Raw genomic sequence first — 8,899 nt, forward strand, 5'->3', positions numbered from 1 at the left:
ATGTCGCTAGTCTCTATACTGTGAAGTCGCTTGTGGGCGTTGGTAGTGCTGTCGCTCTAATGTTATTGGTAGACTGCTCGTCTGGCCACATCTAGCCTATACAAAACACCATCACAAGTGATACAACTATATTATTTTAATTTGACTAGGAATTAGGGTCAAAAGAAACAGTATGCTGTTGGGAGAGTGTTTTTATATTACCACACAGCAGTGTTCAGTGGATTAAATAATTTACTAGATTAACGATCGATCAATCTGCAAATTAAACTCACTCATACTGTCATAAATTACTAAAACGTCATCCGAATTTGACAAATAATACATTTTCTTGTCTCTAATAGTCAACATAATGCAGGGGAAACTGTAAAATGAACTGCAGCAGTGCTAAACTTATAAAACTACAACACTCGAACTATAAATGTATGAATTAAACTCACTGAGACTGTCGACAGTTTCTTTTCCATGCATCCATTATGCTCCATGTCTGTGGTTAGTTACAGTCAAATCATATAAAACAGTGAAATCGCCCTCGAACACTTCTTGCCTGCACTGCACTCGAGACGGTGACGGGAGCTGAGCTCCACTGAAAGGCTTCTTTCCTATTGGTTGTCGCTCTCGAAAATTGCTTCTCTTTTACATAAAGTTGACATTTCTCAACTGTGATGTAGATTACCTAGATATTACACTTTTTTAAATTGAGACTCTATAAATCGATGGGATGGGGGGCCTACAAAACCTCTCAGCCCCGGGGCCTAACATTAGGTTAAGGCGGCTCTGACTGTGGTTATACTGACAATAACAGCTGTCCATTGATCTGAAATCAGCTGCATTATATTCTAAAACAGAGACAGTAACACATGTGAAGGTCAATGCATCATATGATAAATCAACTACACAATACACAAAAGTGAGTGATGTTTTTTATAACAAGCATTAAAATTGGCATAAAATGAAAAGTTAAAATGGAAGTTGTGATCTTTTTCCCTATTGTGACGAATTTCCAAGTGAAATATCTTCTCGAACAAGAAAAATGTAGGAAATGTAAGGCAGGACTTGGTTTTGTCCATCAGGAATTGAATGGATGGTTGTGGTTTGCTATTGTTGTGATATCATGTGACTGACAGGTTCACCTGACATGGGCCACCCTCACCTAGTAAACACTTTATCAGAGAAGACAAGAGATGTTACTGCAAGTACTGGAAGTTATTTTGATTCAAGATTAAAGGGGCACATGAATAAAAAATAAAATAAAAAAACATAATAATAATAATAATAATAATAATAAAATAAATAACATCTGTCATGCTATTGTGACTCTGTGGAACTATGGGCCGAGAGGCCATGTATGTTGGAGGAAGTGGCAATTTATAGCCTTTTCTCACAGCACTTGAAATAATTAAACTTATCAATTTGATGGCGGATCCAGTAAGGTTCAAACGACAATCACTACTGGAGATTCACCCGTTGTAAAATGCAAAAGACTTTGGAGTGACTACAGAAAAAAAGAGATTGCAACCGGGCCCATGCAAAAACAAGAATAAATATCGGAAGGGCTTTTGAAAGGTGGCGTGAACTCTGTGTTTTGAAGGGGTTCAAAATGGACGCAGAGACGGCTTTTTTCCTGCTGGACAGGTAAGAACCAGTTCTAAGGAACATTCATTTGTGGTAGGCTATGACAATTAGAAATTAAACTGCACAGAAATGGAAACTGAACTATAGCCCTAATACACATTAGCCTAAATCTAGTCACGCAATTCTTATGTTGTTAACATTAACATTTTTTGAACAAAGTATAATTTGCATGGTTTGACGTGATATGATAAGCAATCGTTAGATTTAAAGGAGCCGTATGTAAGATTGTGGCTAAAACTGGTACTGCAATCACTTTTAAATTACTGTAGAGCGGTGTATCCCCTCCCCCTCCCCCCTGACTCGAGGTTGCCAGATAGGCTGCAGGATCCAGCAGGAACGTAGGCTGCTACGTAGCTGTGGTAACTAGAGTTGAGCTGGCAACCCGGATGCCGAAACACTACTGACTTCGTGGTTGGTAGATAGGTGGAGGGTGGCGCTTCAGGCCAAAACACAACATGACAACATCAACATCAGTTGAGGGCTGCAACTTCACTTTTTAAATGACAATATCCTGGCCGTACTACTGTTGTCAGTGATATAAGTATTTGAAATGAACATGATTTCTTAATGTCTAGTGACATATCAGGGCCATTTTATGATTAATTGAAATATATTTCTTACATACAGCTCCTTTACTGCAATGTAGAGAATGTGTCCCTTAGTTGGTCAGAACAAAAGTGTCACAACAATGACAAATCTTACTTACTTTTTCAGATGACATTTTCCGGTGAAAATTCTTATGTTCGTCATACTTCCAAAAAGTAGAATCTGTGATTCTGAATGACAGTATCAAAGAATGTCTAATAAGGGGAGAAGTTTCACTCTCAGTAAACTTCCAGCTTCTGAACTGGTTGCAGTTCCACTCTGGTTCCATATGAGGGCGCTCACAGGACGAGTGCAGAATGAATGGAGGTCTATAGCGCTATACCCATCAAAATCCACTTTTCTCAGGATATCATTTTTTGTCTAGTAATTTGAATGTTGTATTCGAAAGGAGATGCAAAGAAATTACACATTGCTGGGTGTTAGATTTTTTAGTCACTTATTTGCTTTAAAAAGTCTTTTAAAATGCCAATGATGTCATACACATCGTAGGACCAGCGATACTGTTTTTCGGCAATCCTTCAGTCACTTTGGTGCTTTCGTGCTCTGCACTTTCTTTTCTCTCGAGGCATCGACAACACAGCTGACACAGGTAAATACACGTGCTTGACGAGTTTTTGTTTTGTTTGTTTCTGGTCCTGCTTCGGATGCCACGATGCCATCAAGCGGTATCTCTGGTCGTAATCAGTCCGTCACTGACCAATCAGCGTTCATTAGCTAGCGTGTTATGGGCAACAACAACTCAACCTGTAAGAAATCGAAAGGACATAAATACTCGTTCATTCAACTTTCGACCTATAACCCATGTTGAACTTGCAAAGTAGACGGGCTCTGACAGTATCCACGCCGCGCGGTGACTGACAGCCGCACTCTCCTCAAAACATTGGATTCATCATGCTGTGCCGTGCCGAGGTAGCCTGGATCCCAGCCGAACTTAGCCCCGCCCCCAAAATTTTACATTATTACAGCACCTCTCTCCTCAGTCTGGCCCGAACGTTAGTTAGTCGTTAGTTCCAGTTTCGATTAAGCCCCTTCTTCCGAAATATGAAATGTGCTGTGATTGGTTAGCTGGCCCAGTGTGTTGTGATTGATTGGCACCACTTAGCATTTGTTTGGCAAATGTCCCGCCCCTTACCATAAGCACGAGTTTCATCTGCTCAGGTGTAAATATTAAGGCTGGCGTCCACTTCAAAGCAATTCAAGCCTGATTAAGAATGTTAATAAACAAGAGGATCGTCCAGAATGGATTTCATGCACAGACTTTGCAAGCACAGATTTCACAGTAATTTCAGAGTGGTATGTGTTTTTTTTAGGCACGATGTTGTACACCATTTAATCATGATCCTTGTCGGAAAACTATGGTAATACAAACAGTAATCAATCACAAAACCATGGTTAATGCCGGTGAACAGCCTTACAAAAGCTACAGTAAACACTTTATCAACACTAATATTGGCTAGTAGAGAGTGGAGGCAAACAGCTTTGCCCTTTGTTTATATCATACCAACAACATAATACTCATAATTGGAACTGTTAATGGAAAACGCAACTACAAATAATAAGACATGGATTTGCCCTCTGTAAAATTGGGGTTATAATGTTCAGGAATAGTTTTTAAAATAAAAACTAAGTTTGTCAGCCTTAGGAAGGTCAAACAAATTAGTTTTGGAAACGTGGTGGAAAAAACTAGCCTGGCAAGCCAGACCTACATCAAGATGTTAGGTCTGGAAACTCACCATAGACGCGGTTTAATCCGAGGGGCGGGATAAACGGCTGTCTTTCAAATTCCCTCTGTACGCAATAGGACAGCGCTTCAACCAACCAGAGCGTTTTCACAACAGCGGAGCTAGTTGATAGATTCAACTTTTGCCATATATGGCCGGCAAAACGACGAACACATCTTCCTTTTTTTAAGAATGACTTAAGTGCCGTTCTTTGCTCTTTTCTCAAAGAAAAACTTAACTCCAAGTCCTCCAGAGTCGCGGCCAAAGCCGATTCGAAAGACCGTTGTTCTCCAGCAGCCGTCATTCTTTGTTTTCAAGTGGCAGCCGTCGCAACTCTGTCGTCATATGTTAAGCCCGCCCCCGCCTACTCTATACACGACGTGATTGGCCTGACCCAATTTAGGTTTTTGCAGCTAGAAGGTCTATTGAGAGTTGCTAGACCCATAGATATCATATAAAGGCTAGATGTCTTAAGGCGGAGTCACTTCCGGCATCACCGGCGGCCATCTTAGGACAGGGCTCTGTGAATTAAGGTGAGTGAGCAGCACGCACACAAATCCTCTTATCTCGCTGAAATCTGGACGGATTTACAAACGGTTTGGTTTCTTACAAACGTTATTAACGTGGCTATAATTCTGAATGCTTAAACATTTTGAACATAATTATTCATATGTATGCAGTATAATAGCTACATCTCTGACGTTTATAACAAACCAAACCGTTTGAAAATCGGTAGAAAATTGAGCAAGTTATGGTTATTTAAAAGTACATGCACCATGTTATGAGTGAGCGAGCACCCTGTCTTAAGATGGCCGCCGTGTGCGGATGTCGAGCTCCATTGGCCAGCAGCGCGGACGAGACATCTAGCCTTTATATGATATCTATGGCTAGACCCACCTGGCTGCGAAATACATTTTGCTGCCGCTAGGGTGCGTCTAGATTTCTAGGCTAGGAAAAAACAGCATCTCTTCAACATAGCGACAACACTGTCTTCTCTAATGATGGGACCAGTCCTCGTCCCATTTTTGCGTATTCCATGGGCGGAGATTATTTAAATGAGGAACATTATGACTTCATAAAGCCTGGAAAAAACTTGTTGTAGTCCAAACAAGTCGTTCCTTGTAGTTCTTGGAAATTTAAATAAATATATCCCTTTGGTGTGGACTTTGAGCTTTGTAACCTTGCAGATCTTTTTTTATGTTCAAACAGCAACATTACACACTAACTAAAGTTGAAAAAGTGACCCCTTCAAATGTAAATGTATGAAGAGCTGTCCTTTTGGTTCAACAACAGATTATCTACCCAACGTCAAAGTTGTTCCTTTTTTAGTACATTAAAGTGCATTTAATCCATTAATTGAGTAATATTAATACCCCCCCCCCCCCCCCCAATTAAAGTGTCAAAATTGTTCTCTCAAATTATGATTGAAATGTGTGAAGTCCATCTCCTTAACCTCATAGGCTAAAACCTGCAGTCTGTGCTTCATTCTGAGAGATGCAGTAAATGTGAAACTTCCTCATCCATCAGAGAGTCTAAATAAAGACTGCCGCTGTCAATCAAGCTTTTGCAGACATTGCATGCAAACAAAGTAATTTCACCACAAACTCACCACATGAACATTTACACTCACAAACCAACCTCTGTGCATACTTCTGTCTCATATGCACACAAGCACTAAACTAAATGGAAACATTTGTGGTTAAGATGGCTATCTTTTTAACTGAGAGTAAGGCAAGACCTTCCTTGAAAAAAAAAGAACAGGGCATTATAGCTCCTTTGAAGAACAACTCTGATGGTTCAAAAGATAAACTTCAAATAACTTCTTACAATTTAATTTTAAATGTAATAAAATAATTAAATGCACAAATAGTAAAAGGCTGATTAACAAGCACCAGTCTGAAGGAAACCAAAAAAAGATAAACAAAAATTCTACAGAGGAGCAACTAAAGTGGGCATGGATGTAGGGATTCTATTTTACGTTGCAATTGTAAGACACACTAAAAGTTTTAGATTAACACTTGGATTATGTTTTACAACCCACTTCACATGTTGCCTGTTTGCTTTTCACCAGCTGTTTTCCAAACAAACTAGCTCAGCAGGCGTTTCAGGTGTTTTTCAGAGTGTGTTTCAGGGAAATTTGATTATGCTTATTGTAGCAATGAGGGCCTGTTTACACCTGGTCACTTAATGCGTTTTTACTGATCAGATAGCTGATTTATCTGATTTATCAAAGCGTTTGGTCACAAAAATGTGTCTTCCGCAAACCGGATATAAATCCGATCCTCAATTCCCATGCTATATGCAGATTTAATAGAGTTCATGTCAACGAAAGCAACAAATAGGCTATGAGCTGCATTTTAATTGAGTTGACTAGTTAACTGAGGTTCTGGAGCGGGTCCACGCCTCAACCAGTCACCTGACTTCTCAAAACCTTCTTATATCGGGCCGCCCCTAACAGTACTGTTTGTCTCATTCTCTCAAACCCTCCCTTCCCATCCCTCTCTCATACATTTAACCATCCATATCATCCTCGCTTCTCTTCCCTTTCAGGTCGTATCGGGGGGTCCTAATCACTCGGCCTACATTTAACCGAGATGATGCCCCCACTCTGAGTCTCCTGGCCGCCAACAACAGATGCCCAGATCAACCTGACAACCATCCCTTTTCCCCTTCCACTTCGTCCTTTCCCTATTCACCCAGTCCAGTTAAGCCAAAATGGGGGTCAACCTAGGAAAAATTGCAACAGAAGCAAACTGAAATGATTTTGTATCCTCAATATGTCTTGAGTAAGGGAAAAAAAAGCCCCAAAGAATCCCATTAGGGGAAAGTTTCGAAAAAGACCTAAATAGCCTATGCATGCCTATTTATTATTTTTTTTTCCTCATGTGAATAGGCAAAAAAAAATTAACCTTTAGATATCACCATGAAAATTACTGAGTTGACTACTTACAATAAGACCAAAAAAAATTATTACAAGTTTTTTTTTTTTTTTTTGTAACATGAGCAGGCGAGACTCTCTTTACCAGAAAAGAAACCTGTAAATAGCACTGAATTCACACATAAACAGCAAACCACTTACATCCTGTGGCACCTAAAGTCTCACTGACATCAACAAACAGAACCTGACAAAGACTGTAGCAACATGAAAGACACCAACTCACCAAAACTTTTCTGCCCCCATGCGGTGACCCGCTACATGTAAAAAAAAAAAAAACGGCTATAATGTTTATTAGGCTATTGATATGACTGGCAATGGCATCTCATGTTTAAGCATATTTTGTACTTCTGAAAGTTCTATTCATTTTATGGGTTCCTTTATTTCTTAAACTTCATGAGGAGAAAATATTGACTGCACCTCAAATGTTCAGGGCCCGGTTCCCGATAACGCTCACTCTTAGCGCGCTACGAAGACTCGAAAGATATATCATACCAAAGTTGTTTATGTTCCTAAGTGTGTTCCCCGAACCATACCTTAGGAAGCTGCTTAAGATTCTTACGTGCGACGTTACCCGGTGCTGTCCGTGGCGATGGTGCTGAATCTGCTGATATCGATGGCTCGAGAATCAATTATTCTCTCGTGCAGGGGCTGTTTATGTGAGAAACGGTGTTCTTTATAAAAGAAGCACTTCAGAAATAGTTGAAATTGCATTTATTAGGACTCATGGGATATTATAAAAAAATAATCCAAACTATAATAGCCTATAATAGCCTAGCCTACATATATTGTATCATATATTGCTGCGATGAAATATTGTTCTTGGAAATACTTTCCAGCATTTCAGTAATAAAAGTGTAGGCCTACATCTCAGTGCTCGGCAGGGATCAAAAAGGGTTTAAACAGTGGATTTTGAATCTCTTCTTGTAATGTGGATTCAGACGGCAATTAAATTACCACACGACCTGTTTGTCAAAAAACAGTAGGTAGGCCTACTAATTTGGCCAGGGATTTTTACAGGGTTGGGTGAGAAAAAACACTGCTATTATGGATAGGACGGCACTAAAATCACCGACTCACCCCTATAAATGTTTAAAATACCGTACGAGCCCATGAGAAACAATATTAGCGTCCGAATAGGACTTAACTGACAGTAGCCTATGCTTTCACTGGCCTTTAAAAGCGCTTTTTAATTAAATTAATAATATTGTATAATAATATAATTAAAAATCTAACAACAATCAGTGTAATGACAATTGTATTCTTTGCATGAAAACACTTGAATTAGCCTAATTGAATACTGTCTGGGTATATCAAAACTTCAGAATTATATTCGTATAGACCTGCAACAGTGATAAGGTAAAGCTAAGAGTGGTCCAGACCAACCTTACGAAAGTGTGACTTACAGAAGATATACTTAGCGTACGAACGTGTCGGGAATCGTGCCATAACGTTAAGAGAGAGGTTAAGGAATAGGTTAAAAACTAGGCTACTTAGCGATAAGAACGTTTTGGGGAACCGGGCCCAGGGCTGGGTTTCCCGATAACGTTGTCTCTTAGCGCGATACGAAGACTCTTAAGGTATAACTTAACTGAAGGTATACCATTTCTAGGCGTGTTCCCCCGAACTTAGGAAGCTGCTTAAGATATAGGCCTACCTTCCTACGTGCGATGTTACCCGGTGCTGTCCGTGGCGATGGTGCTGAATTGGTTGATATCGATGGCTCGAGAATCAATTATTCTCTCTTGCAGGGGCTGTTTATGTGAGAAAGCGGTGTTCTTTATAAAAGAAGCACTTCAGAAATAGTTGAAATCGCATTTATTAGGACTCATGGGATATTATTATAAAAATGATCCAAATTATAATAGCCTATAATAGCCTAGCCTACATATTTTTAAATTGTATCATATATTGCTAATATATTGCTGCCATAATAACCATTTCAAATTTTTACGTGCTTTTCTTCTCTTTCCCATTTTTGTTCGCTGAGGTAGAGCTGCGATGA

This window comes from Rutilus rutilus, assembly GCF_951802725.1.
Source record: "Rutilus rutilus genome assembly, chromosome: 2".
NCBI classification, from domain to species: Eukaryota; Metazoa; Chordata; class Actinopteri; order Cypriniformes; family Leuciscidae; genus Rutilus; species Rutilus rutilus.